The 22327-nt window shown below is 36.0% G+C and overlaps 1 protein-coding gene across 1 annotated transcript in view; it reads right to left on the bottom strand.

Moving 5' to 3' along the window:
- RSRC1 (arginine and serine rich coiled-coil 1) overlaps positions 1-22327 on the bottom strand; it is a 176350-nt gene that overhangs the window by 143006 nt on the left and 11017 nt on the right. The gene's annotated exons all lie outside the window — the stretch shown is intronic.

Genomic DNA, 22327 nt, shown 5'->3' with positions numbered 1-22327 from the left:
GGATGTGCTATGTTTGTTTACAGGCAGATGTTACAATTTTCCTGGGATTTATTGGTAAGTACTCCCAAAACAAACTACCACCTAAATCTTCCCTCTTACACACAAGTGTTCTAAGACCCCCACCAATATTTAAAACCTGCCTAATTTCCTCCAGCTCTGAGGGAAGCTCCAATCTCTCTTACATCCCAGGCTAATTAAACCCACCTGTTAATACAATTCAAGACTAATTCTGCAACACCAAACACAAGCTTCAACAAACCAGGTGACAAGAGGACTATTCAATGAAGCCAGGATTCCCCATCTAGCTTGGTCTTCTCTGAAACCACTGCGTAATAGTTAAGTGACTGTACAAACACATACCATCCTGCAGACATCAGGATAGAATTAAGACAATATTTAAAAGCAAGTCTGGAATATTGTAAGCTTTAGGTCTTTGATTTTGCAATCCAAATAGCTTTCTCTACTTAATTTCTATGCTGTTTCTTCCCCCCCTCTCTCTTCCTGTTAAAGAAAGAGGTAACATTCAATCTCTAACATCCACTTTTCTGTGGCAACTGCAGAATTTGAACAATGAAACCTCAGAAATTTAGGTCATGCTTTGACAACTTCAGGTAAGGCTACTGACCTCCCTCTAGTACAACAAGGCTGCAGGTAATTAAAAAATTAAGATCAAAACCAACAAGAAAAGTGATGCTTCTTATTGCCTAAAATCCTTTCTGTATTTAGTAGCGTCGTCCCCCAGCAGCGCAGGCAGGGTTCACGGGGCAGAGCCTCTCAGTAACGGCAGACGAGCAAGGACTAACCTCAAACCAGAGGGCCATTATCAGCACCTTCACAGTGCCAGGCTTAAGCGCGCTGAAAAGCTGCACGTAATGCCACAGAACTTCATTTTACAGTGTGTTACCATTTTAATAAGACAGCTGTCTTTTTAGTTTGCGTATAAGCCCCAAATCCTAAAATATCTGTTTTAAGAACACTTCATGCAAACTTCCATAAGGCCTATATTAAATCCAAAATAGACTCTTGACAGTGGAAGATAATTTCATAAAGTGAACATTCAAGTATACTAAATTTGCTACTCAGTGTGTAACAAGCTGCGGTACATTTCCATTTGTTGCACAAATGAATTCACCTGTGTGTCACTATGAATTACCATTGAAATATCTTGCGCTATATACCGAACAGGAAATAAAGACATAACTTTATGAAATGGAGCTATGAGAAGTCATCTGTGCCAAGAATTCATCAGTAAACAAAAACAAAAGTCCACAGATCAAGCAGAGAATAAAGGTTTCCTATTTTACTACTGTTGAAAAATAAAAACAATCCCGATTATGGATATTAAAGCAAGTCCCAAAGTGTTCAAATTATAGAACTACTGGAGGGGGAAAGAAGAAAAAAAAAAAAATCATCGAGCTGGAGAGTAGACTGCCAGCATGCACCCCCCCTTCCCCCCAAACCAACACACACAAAACACCCACCCACCATGCCAAAGGTTAAGTCATTTAGTCAAGTTCAAAGATCTTCAAAGAGTTCTTAGATCCAGATAAGCCCATATGTTACCAAAATTCTGTGAAAAGCTATTACTTTCCAATCTGCTTTTCATGTCTAAGTTACAGAACACACAGATGCTTGGCATCACTCAGTATCCCTAAATTCTCACACCAGATAATCAAGGCTCACCAATAACTTTCCTATCTAAAATCCTAAGAAATGTCTTTATTCCATCAACACTTAGTCCACTTGTAAAAATTGAAAGTATCCATAAAAGCCCATTCAGTTGCTGCACAATAAGTGTTAATTTGCTAATTTCTTCACAGGTAATCAATTAAAATGTAAAATATTGGATAAAATTAGTTGCACTAAATTTAACAGCTGCTCCATAAGCATAATTAGTTTCACAAGGGCCATATGTATTCTGAACAGAGACAGAGTTGAAACAAATAAGCAGATTTTAAAACAAGTTTGAGGAAATCTGCATTTAATTAGCAGGTGGGCACTACAACTGCATAATGTTTTTATACATTTATATTTATGAAGTGACAGAAGATCTAAAGGCTTTTTAAAATGGCGTTTATTGTTTGAATGGGAACTGTTTTGCTGCATGCTAAAGTGATTTAAATCCTTATAGCTCTGCTTTGAAAAAATCATAAATGGTGAAAGAAAACATGTGGAAAACTGTAAAACTAGAAAGAATTTGCGACAAAAAGCAGATACACATACCATAACCAAAAGGAAACTACACTTAATTAAATGTACACTACATCTGGAATATCAGCCTAATAAAATGTGAAACTATTAATTTTCATTGTTCTAAAGGAAATGAGGTCAGTGTCGTTTAGTATTTCCCCAATTATATTGCACTAAAGCATTGAACTGTATCTTATAGGTACAAGCTAATCTTTTCAAAACACTACAATTTGAAAACAGTCACTGAGGTAGACTTTTTTAAATGGAAAGAGGAATTAGAGCACAAAACCAAGACAGCTCAAACAGAGGAAAACAAGCGCTCCTTCAGTGAAGGTAAATTTTTGAAAAATAAGCTATTTTGTTGGCAAACAGCAACCACCACTCAAATGAAAGTTTCTGAGATGTCGAGTTCTTCCCTGGCATTCTTCTAAGTATCTCTCAGCTGATACAATTCTTATTAGATTATTATGAGCTCAATAGCCACAAACAAAACCCAACAAATTCATGCCTCTAACACTTCAGCAATAAATCAAAAGTCTGGGAAACAACAACGAAACACAACTGCATTGCATCAAACCTGGATATTCATATTGGTAATAAAGACATAGTGCAAACACACAACTAATTGCAGCAGAATGACATGTTCTCTTTCAAAGCGTATTAAGAGCAAGTTTCTTGTTTAACTCAACTTCACTACCAGAAAAAAAAAAAAAAGTCATGGTACAAGTTCTTGGGGAAAGTAAAGTAATTTCAAGCATGAATTGCTGTTGTTCAGAGTGTAGAAATTATTAATACTGTATATATATTTTTAATGCAAATATGGCTACCTCTATAAAACACTGCAGGTCACTATTAGTTTGCAATTTTAAAATGCATGCATTTGAGGAAGTTAAATACAGATAATATGTATGATAACATGGTTTCTTTGTTTATTGTTAAATATAAGCTGCGTGAAGATGAAAGTAGGCAGAAGCAGAGTCAGCTTTTAAGTCTGAAATGAGACTGGTGCTAAGAGGAAAAAGAAGTTTCAAGCCTGCAGTTTAGATAGTTGGTAAGTGACAAAATAGAGGGATATTAAAGATAGTAACAGTATCATCCACAGTGCCACAGAAAAACAAGTTGAAATATAAACGATAACCGGGACAATCAAGAACCCTGTTCGCAGAACTGAGAAAATGGATTCACCAGATACAGGAATCAACTTTGTTCAGCAATAAACAATTTTCCACCTATAAATTACATTAATTACATAATCAAACATTTGAGGAAATAATACCCAAAATTCCAGTAAGCTGTAATTAAAACAAAAAAAAAAAAGTAGTTACTGAAAACTTGGCACAAACAGTACATAAATGCAGCCGGACACAAGAACACATAGAGAAGACACTAGAAGAAGCAAGTTTTGTTTATTCTCAAGCAGCCTGTCTGTTAGAAATCGTGTTCTCCAGACTACAACCTTGTGGTCTACCTCTTCTCGCTTCCAAAGAAGACAGAAGTGCCTTCTTTGCCCCAATGCCTTGACTATCCTACAAAGAGTCTCCTGACAGTAGCTGAAAGACTCTAGATCCAGTGCTGACGATGACAGCAGATCTCTGGATCAGCATGCCCACGTCACCACAAAGGTGTTGGAAAACCTACAGGAGATCAACAACTGGGTGAAAAAGAACTGGCTCCAGAAATACATAAAGTTTCCTTAATTTGAGCTTCTGGGTCAGCAGTCCTTTGCTCAGAGACTCGCTTCTCGTGGAGTTCGGGCAGAACTCCTTGCCTGAGGAATGGGTGATAGAAGAGAAGCTGACTACTACCCTACCAGCTGCAGGAGCACTTTGACAAAAGCCTTCACGGAAAACTAAAACCAGAAAACAGACTTTACTAAATATTATCTGAAAACCAGAAATAGAAATCATAGATTAAACAGCTGCTATTCAAGCATGGAGATAAACCATTTGGTTTTGTTGATGTGCTTTTACAAAATGCCTAACAAAGCTAGTTACACTGACCTGTACGTAACTATAACTTGCTTCCTTCATCAAATGGCTCACTTGAGGAGCATTTCCTTGCATGCAGAAGTGTGATCCGCTTGAGAAGGCCAGATGCACATTACAGATACGTTTGTAAGTATATAAACTAACTGCAGCGTTATTGGATGCACATTATTTTTGCATTCGGCACAGAAAACTACACACGCTATTTTTCAACAGGCTTTTTTATGCAGAGGCAGGATTGTGGGAGCAGCTGTGGCCGAAGTGTAATGAAGTGTGTTGGCTGGGATTTGGGATGGGAGAACAGCTGTGCGAACAGCTCCCACTGATCTACTGGAATTGCAAACTGTTCCACTCCATTAGTGATGGCAGGAGGGGATTCTCTCCCCACTTTATTCCTTCGGCTTACACAGAGGTCACTAATTGCCCTAGATAGTACTGGTCCAAAGGAGCTGAGGATCTTCGGCCTCAATCTTTATCAGGGGGAAACATGCTGTATCATTCATTTCCCTTGTTAATCTGTGTGAAGACTCTGAACTGCCTCCCTTTGCTAAGATTTCGCCCCAAATGAGGACTGTCAGTTTAAGAACACATCTGGTTTTACATTAAGTGAATTTCTTTCACATCTTTCTTTTCTTAGAGACTGCCTCAAAACAGGACTTTTTTCTAACCCTACATTCATGTAGCCATCTCATGACTGAGCAGAAAAAGCTAGAATTTCATTCTAATAATGCTTAGGTAATAAAATAACAAAGAAACAGAAGTTAGTACACTGTCCTGGCTATTAAATAAACTAAAAAAGCCACCCCTCTGATTCCCCATCCTTTCTCATTCAAGGCAGTTCTAGCAGTCTTCAAGTTCTAGACTTCAAGGGCATAAAAACCACATGCACCTACACAAATGTATGCAATACCCAGCTGCACAGATACTATATATAAACATCCATATAAAATCAAAGTTAAGGTTGATGAGAGAAGTAATTATTATTCCAGTAATCCGTTAACAAGAACAACAAAAAGCTCAAATGAGTTGACAATATTCAGCTTGTCTTCCGCTCATACAAGAGTTTAAAAGTTACTCAACTGCAAGGTGAGGCAAAAGCAAAACAGTTGTTAGTTTGCCACACAAAGATAGCGGCAAGAAGGATTCCTTCCTCTCCTAACCAAATTCCAGAACTACCACTGCTTAGGTTGAAGAAAAAGCAACCAGAAGAAAAATGGGCTGAATGAAACTTCTGTTCCTTTAGATTGTATAATCCTGTAGGAACGACTTTTTACATCTTTTTTACATTCTTTTAAAAAAAAAAAAAAAAAGGGAAAACTTGAATTCTATATGAACAAATAAGGTAACATATTCTATTAGCAAGTAAATTCACCAGAGTGTAATTAATTTATACATACACATGTAGTTATTCTAGTCTTGATGCAGCTGGAATCTATTTTAAAAAACAAGGGTCCAGCTTACTTTCAGGACTCTCAATAAATACACCAAATTATTTGTTTCTACATCATGCAGGCATTAGTGACTCTGCATCTGCAGGAAGATCTGGATGTATCACACAGTAACAAAAAAGGGTCTAATTCATTTTCCAGATGGAATCACTATCCAGGTAATTATTTGTTGTAAATTTGACAACACCTCCAATATTATGTTAAAAAGTTAAGGAACATAAATGAGAGATTTCAAGGTTGAATTTTTCACTTCCCTGGTGCCTCTGAGAAGTTCAGATTAGTTACAGGTAAGTGCTACTCTTCTGTCTCTCTCTGACAAGACCACTGTTTTATTTTTTTTGTAATTGTAAAACATCTAAGATTGAGGCCCCAGTCATGGTTCAAGCTTGAAGATGCTATAATATTTATGTATACTTATATCCACAAAGAGATATTAGACAGCTGAATGAAATTACCTAAACAGATGCTTGCAATCAACTTATACCATGGGATGATAACTGTTCTCATAAACTGCAAAAAAAACAAAAAACCCAACCCAGAGAATTACAGCACCACCACTGTCAACACAAGGCACTCAAACCAGTAAGAAGTGCTAGGATAGATCCAAAACTGAACGAACAGAAAAAAAAAAAAAAAAGTCAACATTTCTCATTCTTCAACACTGCAGCAAGTTGCAGTACCATTTAAAGGGCCCCAAAAAACTGATTAAAGACAAGATTAAAGCATCTGCTTGTCCTTAGAAACAAATACCTAATTCAAAAGACTGGAACTATCAAGACAGCCTTGATTCACATGATGAACAGAGGTCTCAAATGACGCTTTGGAAATAATACTTGGATGAAAAGCTGTGTGTCTACTTTTACTTGACTGGTAACAAATTAAACCATTACTCTGTGTTCACAATTAAGGAAAATGGAAACGTTTTGCTTTAATTCAGTGATAACCAGACATTTCAGGTTCAAATTTTGAGATGTAAAAAGTTTGAGGCATTCCACCTATACTTTTTACCACAATAGGTTTATGAAGCATAGAGAAAGCCTTTTAGAATACCATCCTGTTTTCCCAGATTAAAAAAACCTAAACCTTAAAATATTTAATGAAAATAGCTGTAACTTGACTATAAGATCAAGTCTCTGAAAATTAAGTCATAAAAGGGCTTCAGAAACTCCTGAAACACACACATTAAAAAAAAGCAAAAACATATCATGCCATACTGTCAAAATCATTTGAAGACACAACATAAATAGTCCGTATATTTTATTACTATTTTCCAATACACATTCTATAAATGCAAAGACAATTTTTTAATTTTCATGCAAGTTGGACGCCTCTTACTCTAATATTTTGTATTTTACAAACACAAAGTAGATATAGGAAAGCACAATCTTTTTTTATTATTCTCCTAGATGAATACCGAACAGCTTATCTGCTGGACACTGATGTAGAATGCATAGCTGACAGGCTTATCGGCCACAAAATCTGCTTTACTGGAAGTTATCACCTATAACCCTCTTGTGTCTTTCCCAAACCCAAACTCTAATGACTAACTAAAAACTCCAAGGAAGCGGGGGGAAGAAACTCTGAAAATTTCACTTAGTATTCTAAAAAAAGCATTTTCATCACAGAACCTGCAATTGTTACAGAAAGTATTGTAAAATAAAACATACCAAGAAGAGAAACAACAAAATCTGGATTGTTATAAAAAAATACATAAAGCAACAAAACTACTTGATTATTACACCTCAAAATGTATTACGACTGCTCTGATCAATTGATGATACTGATCACAAACTAATTGATATTAGTCCCAGCTCAAATGGTAATAAAGATCAATTCCAATGGGATTTCTACATACTTATGCCTTTGTTTAAGATAAAAAAGATTCTCAGTTTTACCATGGAATTTTCTTCTAAGCTTTGCTTTTTGTTTAAAACATAAAATAACAAAACCTCACAAAACCACAGCAAAACCATGAAATAATTACAGACCAGCATTGCATGGCCTTCTTGAATCTGCAAGAAGCCTGCAACGGCAGCTATTATGTACTACACTCACCTCAATTTTGAAACCTGAAGGCAAGAATTAGAATGTAAACTGTATTATTTCCATCACTGAGAATATTACCAAAATTACGCAGTTAAGCCAACTCCAAAAATAAAACACTACCTATTGTGGCCTTCAAAACCTCCAGCAATTCTCTTCCCAACAGCTACAACACAACTCCCAGAATATTAACACCACTATGGGGAAGTTGGAGGGGAGGGAACTGGAACATAATGAGGTTTCAGAACTGAAAGGTGTAACATCTATTAAGCTAACGATGTAGTAAGCAAGGAAAACTCTGCCACCTTCAAATGCCTCTTCAGTAGTCATTGATGTCCCCATGCCTACAATGACACTGCTAGCTGCCTGCGGTTCATTGTGCTGGCAGACAGTTATTTTACTGTTGTCTATTTTTCATGTCTCTCCAACTTTGTTTTTTCCCCACACCTATTGTTTCCTGCTACTAATCAAACTACCAAGTCTTTGGGGCTAAAATTCTATTTTGAATACTCATCGATACTGCAGACAGCACACTAAGAGCTTGATCCCTGTCTGGCACTTTCCTATCATAAGTAACATAAGGGTACACTGACTAACCACAGGCAATCAAGATATTACCATTCCTCAGATGAGATGATATCATCTCTAACAGTCTATTGTACTTCACAGTTGCAACATACTAGAAACTTGATAACTTTAGTTACCAAGCTTCAGTTTCATAAGATGCACCAATCTTGTGATCGTATCAGCTTACTGTAAGATATGTTCTGAAATTAGGTCAAGACTTCATTGTATTATTCAGATAATTCGATCTTTTTAATTTAGCTGAAGCATGGGAGTACTCCATAATTCAGATAGTTGACCGCAGTCTTCAGGAAAGCTTTCATCAGAATACTCGAGATCTTACTTTATCCTGTTGCCTGATCACAACATTCAGACTTCTAATGCCCCTTTCAGGCTAGGGGTGAGTAACAACGCAACCCCTAATTATCACTCCTCTGAGTAAGTGGCTTTATTGACTTGGACTTAAGATTAGAGTTGCAATCTAATGCACTTTTGCAGTCTGCAGCTAGAAATCTGTTGATACACTCCGATTTTACCAAATACCTGCTCATTGGGTCTAGCAGACAGGACAATCAAAGGTGTAAGGCATGTAACTTTGTCTTTATCCTGTAAATCAGACACAACTAAGGACCCCATGGGGATAAGTCGCTGTTTCTCTCCTCAGTGAGTGGCTGAGCCCTATAACAGCACTGATACACACGCTTTCCCTTCTTTCTATTCATGTTGATCCCACTACCTCGTTTTGATTTACAGGGTTTTCACAAGTAAATTTAACAGTAAACTGGAATCATGAAAAAGACGACCCTTATATTCCGATTTGATAGTTAAAATTCTTGATGTCAGAGACTTAAGGAAGAATAAACAGCTGACTTGAAATTAATAATGGAGAATAAACAGAAAATAATTTAAATTGGGCTTGCTTGAAATTCGCCTATATTTCCCATTTTTCAGACATATTTCCTCTTTGCTCTTCCAATGCCCTATCCAGCAGCTGCTGTTTGCCCACCCATTGGAAAATAAGCCACAAAGTAATGTTACCAACAAAAAGCATGTACATTTTCAGTACATTCACACTTTTGAGGAACAGAAAGTTTTCCAAAAGAACCCTTTGAACTTTTCACAGACAAATAAAGCAAAAGATTCAGGGCAAGAATAGCATTAACAACTCCGTGTGTGTGTGTTTGTTCTATCAGTTGTTTGTTCTATCATTTATTTTTAAGTTGTAGCCTATAGCACAACACTTGGCCAGAATGGAGCATAAGAAGCAGCAGTGGGAAATAAAACCATTTGGCCATTTTCAGAGGAGGAAAAAACCAAACAAACCAAGAGTTATTTAACATTCCCTAATTCAAACCTTAAGGAAAGCAAAAATTATATTGATTCCTTGGCAAAAGTCTATCTTTGACTGGACAGCTCGGCCTTAGGGAGTCTCCAGCCAAGCCAAAGCAAAGGGAGATGAGTTATGAGTAACATAGGACGCAGACTGCCATAGCCCATAGTGCCACTTTCAGAAGTCATCGCTGAAGAGGGACATGACATTTGCCTACATGAATCTGACTACTCTAACTTGTGGAAGGGACATGACTAGTTTGCTCAATGTGGGAAATTTTGTATTTTTTATTTACTGCTTCAGTTTAGCCATCTACTTGAAAAATATTAAATTTTCTCTTCTCTGGTTTAGTAGGAGAATCAGGTCCAGATACATTTTGGAAGCTCTCACCAGAAAGGGAACAGGCCTACCTAAAATTAAGCCAAGTTGTTTACTAAATTCTTTTGTAATGTGCATTTTATTTATTTTAAAATACGCTAAAAAAAAGATTTTGTAAATCTTGACAAAAAGATCCTTTCCTAACATATTTTCTTGGTTTGTAGTCCTCAGCTGACATAACAGTACAATCTTTACTTGTACACCACATTTTTGTTATAGGATAAAGCACCTTCACTTAAGCTGTTAGAATGCACTGCCTTAAAGAGTTCACAAAAGATCAATGACTTCTAGCTAGCAAAAATTGCATTTTGTTAGTCAAAAATGAGATACAAATTTATAAACTACCTGTCAATGAACACAGGTCAGTCATATTTTCTCCCAACACACAGGAAAAAAAAAGATCTAGACCACATTTGCTGTGAATTTCACATGGCATAACACTATTTACCAGTGCCCCAACGTTGGGTAGCGTGCAGAGAAATAGCACAACATCAATACAGGAGTAAATTCAAGCTACACTAGAAAAGATGACTGCTTTAAGACAGAGAAAAGTCCAGAGGAATGGGAAACGCTAGCCAAAGCTGCTCATCGTTTCAAAGCATGCTGCAGGTCCCTGACAGCAGTGCTCCAACAAAGCCCTGTGGAATACAAACTGATCTTCCAAAGCAAATCCCCAATGGATAGCAGAAAGGACCTCCTGTCTTCAGGGGGGAGGACGTTCAGTACGAGGACAGACTTTATAGAGCAAGGTTGGCAATGGGGTCCACTCAGAACCCCAAATTCCACACAAACGTGTTGATGTTAAAATTTGGTAGTTACATATATGTATGTTTAAAGTTCTGTGAACAGTTTTAGAACTAACATGACAGCTCTACTCATGTGATTCCCATTGCACTGCCATATTACATCAAAGAAAAATATACTCATCAGTAGTTACAATTTCGACTAACACCAGAATTTCCAATACAACCAATCAGAAAGATCAAAGGCAGATTAAAACTGTTGTTTCACTCAGAAACGTAGCTCCTAGTAATAGTTTTGATAATCTACACAGCAGCATTTCCATTACCACGTATTTGATGGGACTTCATAAAATAAAATTCCTAATGAGCATCAATAAGTAAGGCTAGTTGTATTTTATACAGTTTTTCTGTCTTGAATATTTGTTTACAAAAGTGATCTCTTCTCAAAGATTACCATTATAAAAGTCTCAAAATTAAAACAATTTAAAAAAACTTGAAAGAATTCTGCAGCTTTCCTTAAGGATTAGTTTATATTTTAGTTTATGCTATGACAATTCACTTGCTTTAACCCTTTATCTGTTATTTGAACTAGTATTTCATGAATAAATGACTTCTTTGCTTTTTTAAAATTAATAACTATTTTCAATCTTACACTCTTACCAAATCTAAACAATTCTTTTTTAAACTTATGTTTTAACATTAAATTACTAGAACCACATTTTTTGTAGCAAAAAATGGCAAAGCTGACCTTTATTTTATTAGCCTACAATTTGCTCACCAGTGTTTTCTTAAGCTATATGAATGGCTTATGTACGCTGACAACATCCCACAGATGGTTATGATTATGTTCAACAGGACAACGCACTCACTGAAAACTTTCACAGACGCTTACCTAATGGGATGTCACATTAAATCTGACATAGTAAGATAAAATAACTACATACTAATTATAACATCTCAAAAAGGTCATTTTCAAACGATAGTCACAACATTTCTAACGTAATTATTGACAGAACCGGCACACTAACAGTCATGTAAGAATGAGTTTTTAAACAAGTGTGATTATTACATAGTTTTCTTCTGCCAGAAGATGTCCTTGAATATACATAGCTGTCAACATCTTGGAAATAGATGCCCCCAACTACAAAACTCTGGTAAACGTCAGAATTCGATTTGACTACTACTTGCTTCCTCTCTTAATGCTTAATGACTAATTCCTCAGAGATACCCTTAAAAGCCCTAAAATGTTGTCCTTGGGTAGAAACTTTCACTCAGCAATCAATCGGGAGCAAATTAGATGATTGTGTTGAAATGTACCGCACTGTTTAAGCTAACAAATGAATGAAGAAAGGTAGTATATCGGAACATATGCCACTACACTCAAGTTGCTAAAAGGGTCTGTTGGAAGAATATTTGGTTTCCAGTGAAGCTAATATGCTATAAGAAGGGACAGTGATGAAAGAATACCAAGTCATATGGAAATCCAAATATAGTGACAGACACAATTATTTTACTAATTGCTAATGAATACAGTCAAGTGGCTTCAAAAAGCAAAACTTTGCTTGGACTACTTCAGGTTTTGACCTCTGCATGAGCAAATGCATTTCAAACTGAAGCCCACCAAAATTGATTAACGGCGCCAGCCAAGGCCAGCATGTAGTTGAAGCTTTTTTCCATCTATCACATGGCCCCAAGGATAGTTAAATGAACCTTAAAATGGCTACAAACAGCTCAATGACTACACAGACTCCTGCCAATTAGAAATAATTAGGCAGTCATTTTGGTGGTAAGTCTTTTTAAGTGCATACATAATGATGCAATGATGCTTATTAGCGATCTCATATGAGCTATGCTCAAACAGCCTGGAATAATTATGCAACTATCACAAAGCCTTGCACATCTCTGTACTTCACCTTAATGCATTTAAAAATCCACTTCATTACCTCCAGTAATTAATCCTCCATTAATTGCAGGAAAAGCCCAGTTTACCGTGCTTCGTTTCTAATTATCTTATAAATAGTTATGGTTCTAATTAATGTGTTCATTAAGCTGAATATCTTTCTCAAAGCCATGCTCAGAGCAAAGGTTCTGCTTTTGAGAGAAAAAGCCTAACTAGCCATAAGGTGAGGCCATTTTGGTTGTATTTGCTTTTATTTTAGTATATTCAACCCCCTAATTGGCATTTAAAATCTAATTTGGAAGAACTTCAAGAAGACTATATAGTAGAAAGATAGGAAAAGGATTTTCTTTTTTTTTTTACCCATTCTCCAATCAAGAAGCTTAGAGCTTTAACAGGAAAACTTTTAGCATATCTTTTTGATATAGACTGGTAACAGATTTTCAGTGCTATGCCACAGATTAATTTAAATTCTATTATGATTCAACATACCCCTGCATGTTTCCATATAAGAGAAGCAAAAACTATAGAAGAATAGTTATCTAACAGTATAGGCATAGTTTAAAAAAAACATACTACTGCCCTTGCCTTCACTTCTGGGATATAAATCAGCAGTACAGAATTACAAAAAAATTGAAATCAGTTATTCGAGCTGAGCAGAATATAACCCTTTAAAGTCAATGAGAGTTTTTCAGTTTGCCTTAGTAGGAGTTGATATGATCCTATGAAAACTGCAACTGAAGAATATCTTAAAATAATTTTTATGGATAAGGAAACTCCATACTGAAAGCATATGTTTCACAGTATTTTGGAGGTGTGCATATAAGAATCTGCAGAAAACTTAAAGATTCAAAATAAAAAACTTCTACAAAAGTACAATCAAAATATTTAAGTTACAGTTAATATTAAGGCATAAATATTAACTTCCTATCTTTTCCTAGATTATTTTTTTTAAATATACATTATATTTAAATACATCTCTCTCCAGTTATACTATGCAAAAACAAACAGAAGTTTTCACACTTTTTCCTTATGTGATCATATATTTAACATAAAATATTTTGCTCAGATAGTTACATAAACATTGTTTTAACAGTAAAAGGACAAAGGCTCTACATATGCCTGAAATTATCAAATTTTTTTTGGTAATCTTTTCTTCCTATAACATCACACCTTGGTAAAATCTGGAATCATTCAAGTCAAGTGCAGCTTTGCCATCGACTCCAAGAGGGCTAAAGTTTTATACCAATAAACCTATATTAGGACCAGATGAAGCGTTATCATCTATACATATTCTTGCTCTTGCATTTCAGGGAGACAGGGTGCCTTGCCTTAGAAACTGGCAACACTCCCTGTTCACAGTGCCTCACTCTAGCTTTAAAATTGCTTCTCACCTGATCTCAACTTGAATGACCCAGGCTTGACCCTTTTTTTCCCAACCCAACCCATATTCTCCCTACGTGGGCATCTCACCCTGTTCTCTTGCTCCTCACTAAAAGAGAGCAAGAGAGAGCACTTTCAGACAGATCAGTGCACTGAACTGTCCTGAAGCATGATGTGGGAAGAGAAGAACAGGCACTAAAGGATGAAGGGACAATCAGGAAAGTGTAAGAGCACCCCATCTTTCATCAGCTTAATCTGGCATGAACTTGCTCCCAAAGCACGCTTTGGTCATAATATCAATAAAAACTGGCAGCTGCCTACCTGGATCTTGAAGTACAATTGATTTATATGGGATAAAATTTGTTTGTACAAAGGTACCAGAAATACTGTATGCAGCAGCTACTGTCCTACTCACAAAGAAAGCAGTGCCTTGCTACTGAGCAATGGTTTCAGCTGAAATCTTGGACAAAAGCAGTGAGCAAAGAATTCCAGGGCACGTATACCTATTTATACAAAAGAGTGATCATCTCTAAAAAACAAGTCAACAACAAGAAGAACCTCTAAAGCAAGAGTCAGCAACTACCATCTCTGCCACAAAGATGGACTTTCAATGGCCTACAGCACAGCTAGGAGCAAAGAACTGTAACACCTTGAGAAAAATAGCTCCGAAAGGCAGTGGTCCCCAGGTCCCGGCTCCCAGGAAGTTCCAGACTAGCTTCCAGCCACAGAGGCAAGACATTACTGACGAACAACATCTTATCTCTCTGGTAATTGATTTCTCCCAGGACCTGATATATTTCTAGCAGCATATTTAACCTCTAGTTTGAAAAAAGCATAGCATCGGGCACAGCGTACTTCAAATGCTGTTGCTGACCCCTGATCCAAGGTGGCTGGTTATAAACACAACAGTCTTGTTATAACTGCCCCTCATGTAACTTGAATAAAAACCACAAGAGTAATATACAAAGATAATTGAGAAGGACTATGGTAACCAATCTATTAATACCTAAAGTAAACACGGCAAGGAATCTGTGGAAGAAACAGCAATCCATCATTAAAACTATCGTGAACAGGGAAGCTGAATTAGGGTTGTACATGTAATCTTAACTCTGGCACATACAACTTCAGCAAGGTTGACTTAGGCACATTCAACAAAATGCAGGTTGAATTTTTGAAATACATGGGGTTGACAGCTACTTGTATTCTACTGTTACAGGGTAACTGTTACTCTTGCTAGGTTTTTTTTACATTCTGATGAGTCCCATAGGAAAGATACAGTAAAACACTTTTTCGGCAAAAATACATGGTTTCTGCCAGCATCTTTTTGAACTAGATTCTGTTACTGTCATACGTTATTAGAATTAGAAAGAAAGAATGAAAGATGGGAATAAAGTAAACAGTAAAATGTTTCTATTAATTCTGCAATTTTGTGTTTCACATTTTGATAATCACTCTGGAAACAGCAGCAATTTACATAGCAAACAATGACGGTCTTATATTACCAGTGCATCTTTAAGACATCTGCTATATGTTGGTTTGCATGGCTGCCTCTAGAAACATGAGCTCTGCAGCAAAAAATAACAGATTCTATTTCATGGCCAGAGCTTTGAAAGCAGAGAAAGAGAGGATTAAAAAAAAAAAAAAAAAAAAAAAAAGGCAAAAATACATAGTAGTTTAGAATGTAGACACATCAAAATCAAAAAGCTGATTCTCCACTAAGGGGAATCATATTCTTCTTGTCTTCTTGAGTACTTTTTCCCAAACAGAAAACCGAACCACAAAAAAAAAAAAACCAACCCCAAAAGCCACCAACCTGCAAATATGCCCCTTCCCAAAGGGAGAAATAAAAGGTTTTAGAAAAATAAGAAGCTGTACTTGAAACACATTCTGTATACATAACACCTGGACCGCTTTAGAAAAAAAAGTTTACATGTAATTAGACTCAATATTTAGCTCTAAATGAAGAGCACTTATGCATTCATATCTTTTTTTAAGGCTTTTTTTTTTTTTTTTTTTAACCAATGAAAGGCATCAAAGCAACTGTCACTAGCAGCTATCTGGCCTTATTGATAACTTAAGGGCCCTTGGCGTTGCCTTATGAAGTTTAATTTCCCAAAGCGGTCAATTAGATCTCAGTAATGTGCTCATTGGTGGGTTATTGCTCTAGGATATCTTCAGTGCTACTGCTTCACCTCTGTATCTTTTCCAGTATAGTCATGTAGACAAACTGTTAAGTTCCTTTTGAAAGAAGTCTGTTGTTATAGCTAAAAAATATTTTTAGAGACTAGTGGCGATACAACCTGTAATGCAACAAGATCCTAAATAAAAACTGCAGGTTTTGATTTATTGTGGGAAAAATAAGAAATGGGATCTGACATTACCATCCACAGAAAAACTAAAGATCACATGAGCAAACTCAGTAATCTGAATTTCACTAGTTCTTCCCTGCCCCAAGCCTTTATTTGAAGTTTAATGAAAGAAACACTACAATATCTTAATTAAATATACATTCTAATGGACCAAAGACTCCAGACTTCCCCTTCCCCACCAGTAAGAAGAGAGACAAACATGTAATATTTACACTGATTCCTTACATAATTATGTGGGTCTGTACAGCTAGTTGCATGCGAGTGTGTTAATTTGTGTAGCAAGGACAGAAGAAAAAAATATCCTAGGCAGCAGATCAAAACTTTAAAAGAATAATAGCTCCAGTAGCTACTACCAGGCAAAAAAAAAGAAGCAATGAAACATTTCAAAAGAAATACTCTGATTAAATAGCATTGCTTGATTTCTTATAGGACTTTTATCTGCTCCTCTTCGGAAAATTCTTGGATCCATTTCCAAAGGAGGTATTTCCAAAGCATTTTCATAGATTAAGACAGCTTTTCAACACTGTCTGACAATATGTGCCCAACCTTGTGCTTCACAGTCGTCTTGTCATTTCTTGTTTCTTCGAGCAGATACACAGATAGAGCCATGATTGTACCCTCTCCCCCTGTAGCTATGTCATTGCTCCGACTCAATACTGCTATTGTTACTCAAACTTCACTTCCTAATTCCTTCCATCTCCTTCCCATCAGACAATAAAACTCATATTGTCTGATGTCTGCAGGATGGGCAATTCAGAAAACCTTCACTTTCTTCCCTAAGCCTTTCCTTTTCCCCAGAACAGCTAACATCACCTATGTTAACACTGACTCCCATAGGCAAGACCTCTACTCTTCAACTGAAACCAACTTCAACTTTAATCCATACATCTGCATCATACTTAAATTTAGTCTTTCTTTACAACATTCTTAAAAATCAGTCTTCTAAGTCCATACAACTGCAATTCATCTTATTTGTGTGATGATCTTTGCCCACTACTTGAGCCATTTAATTCTCTCCCCCCCCCCTTTTTTTTTAATTAATCTCTCCTCTACCTCCTCCTGTTGCTCCATAAACTCTCAGCCTAATTTGCAAGGCCCCTCCTAATTTTTTTCTTTGTTTATCTGCCATTATCTCGTCTATTAGACATTGCTGCTGACATTGATGTCTACCTCAAAATGTACGTCCCTTTTATCTTCCTCTCTCCTAAGAACTTTTATTTTCTTTTCAGACCAATGCTGTTGTAGAAAATTCTTCCTGAAGTTGTTCATAATTAAACCTCTGCATCGTAATCTATTAGAAGCTATCCATTAGTGTGTGCTAACCAGAACAGACAGATACAGCCCGTAACTAAAAGGAAGTTTTGAACACAAGTTAGTATAGATTATGTCTTGATCCAACACTTGTTATCAGCTGGAAGATCTGATAGGCTAGGATTTTAATTTGGAAAGACTCTAACACATTAGTACTACCACAGTAAAATAATAAGATGCATGGAAAAAAGAGAGACTGAAGACAGACCCACTCCTGTTCATCATTCCAAGTAATGCAAATACAAAAGCATTCAATGATTATATCTTTGAAAAGTCTTACAAACAACATTTCACTGTGCAATATCAACTCTTGACTAAAATATTTCCTAGCAATGGTTTGGATTTATTTTTAAGAAGATATTAAAATATGAAATTCTCAAAGACCAAAAAGAACCCTCAGGCAAAAGATGACTGACCCTTGCCAGTACTTCAAACTGAAACCTGCAAAAAGCTTAAGATCTTCCCTATACGGTGGCACACTATAAAGAACACAGGTAAACAACCGATACATAGCAAGGATTTACAGCTTGCCCCAGCCATGAGTAAGTGTCTGAATGAAGCTATGACCTTTCTGAGAACAGCTCAAATCCAACAGCAAGAATCTCTAACTTCAGGGTAAGCATTGTCTAGTGTTGTATTTGTGTTTGAAGCAGCAGTGTTGAAAATGCATCTAGGAAAGGGGTGGTGGGGAATTCTTTTCTTGTAATTCCATCATCACTGTGTGTCATAAACCAGGCAATGCAAATTACACTATCTTTAGGAGATCACTAAATTTGTAAACCTGACTATTCAGTATGTATACCAAGACAGCACTATTTTAAAAAAATTAATGGGGGTTTACTATTATTTATTTAATGACCCTTTTCACATTGCACTTCTCTGCACGACTAGAGGACCCTATATTTAAATATTACAAACTCTAAGAGCTAAACACAAAGAATTCTGGCAGGCTATGAGGCTTGAACGTAAGTTAAGTCTAGTTTACATTGCTAGGATAATGGCAACTTCAGTTAACAAGCTGCTTTTTCATACCAAAAACCCAAGTCTATTCCAAAGCCACCCATAAGAAGTAGGTCACCCTGCCACTGGACTGCAATAAGATGCACACATTTCAATAGTAAATCAATTAGACTGGAAGAATGGTAAAGAAATAAGATGTAACCATGTACCCCCCCCCTCCACTGGAATAAAAAAAGCAAACCAAAAAACAACACACTGATCAAACACTGCCTTCACTGACAGTCCACAGGGCATCAATTCTACATACGGGATTACTTTACACATGGTATTTTCTCTTCTTAGATATGTATAGATGTAGTAGCTGTTATTGTGTCAATCTTTTAAGTTGAACTGTGTTAAAGATATTTCAAGGCAGCAGTTTGCAGTTTAACGTAAAGGGAAAAGCCAAAAACACTTGGCAGACAATAAAAACAAACTTGCATATTTAAAGGCAATTATAGTGAAATACTCTATAATCACAGAATTGTATGAAATCAAGGAATAAAGGTTAACATATTTTGGTTAATTCTATTTAAAGCTACATGAATTAAAAGATTTGCATTACAAGTTCTGATGTAAAGTAAGTATTTTCACATACAATTAACTTGTAGAACAATTGCAGTGAAAAAAATCTAAAAATATTAACTAGACCATCCACACAGAAATTATATGAAATCCGAGTTTCTCCCTTCCAGAGAAGCATAATATTCTAATAAGAACTATCCTAATCTTCACCCAGCAATAATTTCAAGATGATATTATTATTCTCATTTCCTTGAATAATATCCATACTCCAGGGCCATTTTCCTTCTCATATTCAATATCATGCATGCTTGTATCAAGATTCCTTTCTTCATATCCTGTCACAGTATCAATCACTGCCTCCTGTCCACTCAATCCACTTTTGATTTATCAGCCGCCGTCTTTCTGGACTCCATAACTCGACCCAAACCATTTTAGCAAGACATTGACAAATAGCACCCAGTATCACATCAACCTGTTCCACTTAGTAAACTAAGAAACAGTAACTGTGACATCTCTGCATAAGTATTCCATTCTATTCCCCAGACTGATGTATATTAATGAGGAGATGGTATTTGAAATGCTTCTTCCACATCAGCATCTAATATGATCAAATTAGGAAATGGGATGATTTATTAAATTTTGTAGAGCTGAAATATTTCTTTATATCACTGTATGTGTGGTTTCAGAAAGTGAGCTGTTGCTTTCAATTTTTCTACTGAGGATGTGCCTGCATTTCACAGACGAATTATTGTCTTTAAAAAGATTGCAGGAAGGCGAAATGTTATTAAGCAAATGCTCAGTAAAACAAACTAAATCGGTTTTAAAATTCCTAATTTAATGTAAATCTTGGTTGTTTTGCTGAAATTCAGTTTGTGATCTTATTAAGTCATATTTGCATTGTACTATCTTGCTGTAGGACAGCTTTAAATTTATAGCATTACTAGGAAGCCCCACTTTTTTGACTCTAAAAAATGCATCTAAAATAAAATAGTTATAATATGCACAAGTTTTCTTAGCTTCTAAAATGAAGTACCAAAAAAAAAAAAAAAAAAAATTTTAGGTTACAAACAATACCTACTCAAAATATTTTTCAAACGTGTCATTGTAAAAATCTAACTTTTCAGATTAAAACTTGATATTTCAGTATTTTTACACAGTTGGAGCTCCGTAAATCATTCACTCAAATAACTTCTCTAACATAGATGTTTTATTAAAAAAAAAAATTTACATTACACATATACTTTTACCAACATTTTCACTACCTTGAAAAACAAACTATCTTAATTTGATGGGGGACTGTGGGGAGAAAAGACATTATGGGATACAGAATTTGTGACACCTGCATGACTTATACCAAAACCAAATCCAGTGATTTAAAGATACCATGTAATGGATCTTAACTTCCAATATGAAATTTGTTTTCTAGTGTCAGTCCCATTCCCATTGCGGGGGGGGGGGAAACCCCAAACAACAAAAAACCAAAACCCACAGTTGCTCAAGTCCTAAAGGTGGTACTCTGAAGGTACAACAGTAATGTCACAAATACAAGTAGCATAGAGATGATCTTCACTTTATTGCTGTCTCTCATATTGCTGCTTTTCAGGTGAGTCAGTAGATTTTACTCCCTGCCACTGGCAATTCAGAAGTTGGAGATCGACAAGAATACTTTAGTGAGTAACACACTCTTTACTACACTAACACAAGGTGGACCATTTTATTAGCTAGTTTACATAAGTGTTTTCTCAGTACTTACCTTTAAATGTCTATGAAAATAAGTTGTCCCACCCAAGAAAAAAAATTAATTCATTACAGATGCCACATTCTTATAAAAATTCCACTTCAGCATTACAAATACATACATTTCCTAAGATAAATATTGTCTCTTCGCATTTAACAGCTTTGGATGGATTTTTCTTGCCTGACTGCTTTTTTTAAATTCATTTCAACTTCTGGTATCCACAACCTCCAACAGCAAGGGCTTCCACAGCTTAATTACGTGATACCTAAGAACCATCTCCTTTTGTTTGACTAGGATTTGCCACCAGCTGACTGTTCACTTGATGCCTGCCCCAGATCTTACATTGGAGGAGACAAGCAACACTCATTCCTAAATCATCTTTTCACACCTTTTTTTTTGTTTTGTTTTATTTTTTTAAATACCCCTCCATCATATTCCCTCTTTCCCCCACGATCTCTTTTCCAGCCTGAAGGATCATAATGTACTCAGTCCTCTTAGGAAGGCTGTTCATACCTTTGATCGAGTGCACAAGACAGATTTTGAGATAGCAAAGAAAGGAACTATTTAGCATGGCTGCGACTGCCTCCAGAAATAAGATTAATCCATGGCTTCTCAGTGTAACATTACAGCAGAGAGCAGACTTGGAAAAAAATTACAATAAAAGATTCAATGTGTTCTGTTGGTTTTAGTTTTAGGCTTTTAACATGCCAAAAGACCCTTCTATTATAATTTAGGATGTTATTTATAAATATTTTCCCTGAAGAACGATGTCTGTGACTAGTAACATCCTCTAAAGTGACATGCAGCTATACCTTCGTAGCTATAGTACTGAAAAGCTAGTATATTTTATACATAAAATATTTTATATGCAGTATTTCCTAGCACAAATTAAATAAACAGTAGTCATGGTTTTAAAGTTTTAGGTGCATAATTTCCATATATTGCAATGATAATATAACATCAGTAAACCCCTTGGAAAAGATGACCATTAGACTATGTCTAATGAGATCTGCAATTTATACTTATTACAATAAAAATGAGATCTTTAAATCAGGTTATTGTATTTCCTAATGCTGAGTATCTGACATACTGAAAAACACCTTCATTTTCACCTTATTCTTTTGACATTTCATTGTTTTAGAACTGATTTTGTTAGCAAAACAGTGGATATTTACAGGAATATTTCTACACACAGCACAGTAGCTTATCTGGGGTCTACAGCTCAGGTGGTAAGTATACTCAAAGAGGGATCAGACAGTTTAAATAACCCAATTGCTACTACAAAGGCATTGCAGCAGTAAGTGTCCAGGCAACTATTATAATGAACAGCTGTGAATAAGTCATGAGAGAATACAAATAAAAGAAAGTGAAACATTCACATCTTTCAACAATTTCTCAACATTTAGAGGCAACAGCTCTACTCA

Source organism: Aquila chrysaetos, chromosome 10 (assembly GCF_900496995.4).
Source record: "Aquila chrysaetos chrysaetos chromosome 10, bAquChr1.4, whole genome shotgun sequence".
In the NCBI taxonomy this organism is placed as follows: Eukaryota; Metazoa; Chordata; class Aves; order Accipitriformes; family Accipitridae; genus Aquila; species Aquila chrysaetos.
The sequence above is the reverse complement of the archived record's forward strand: the minus strand, read 5'-3'. Positions and strand labels throughout refer to the sequence as shown.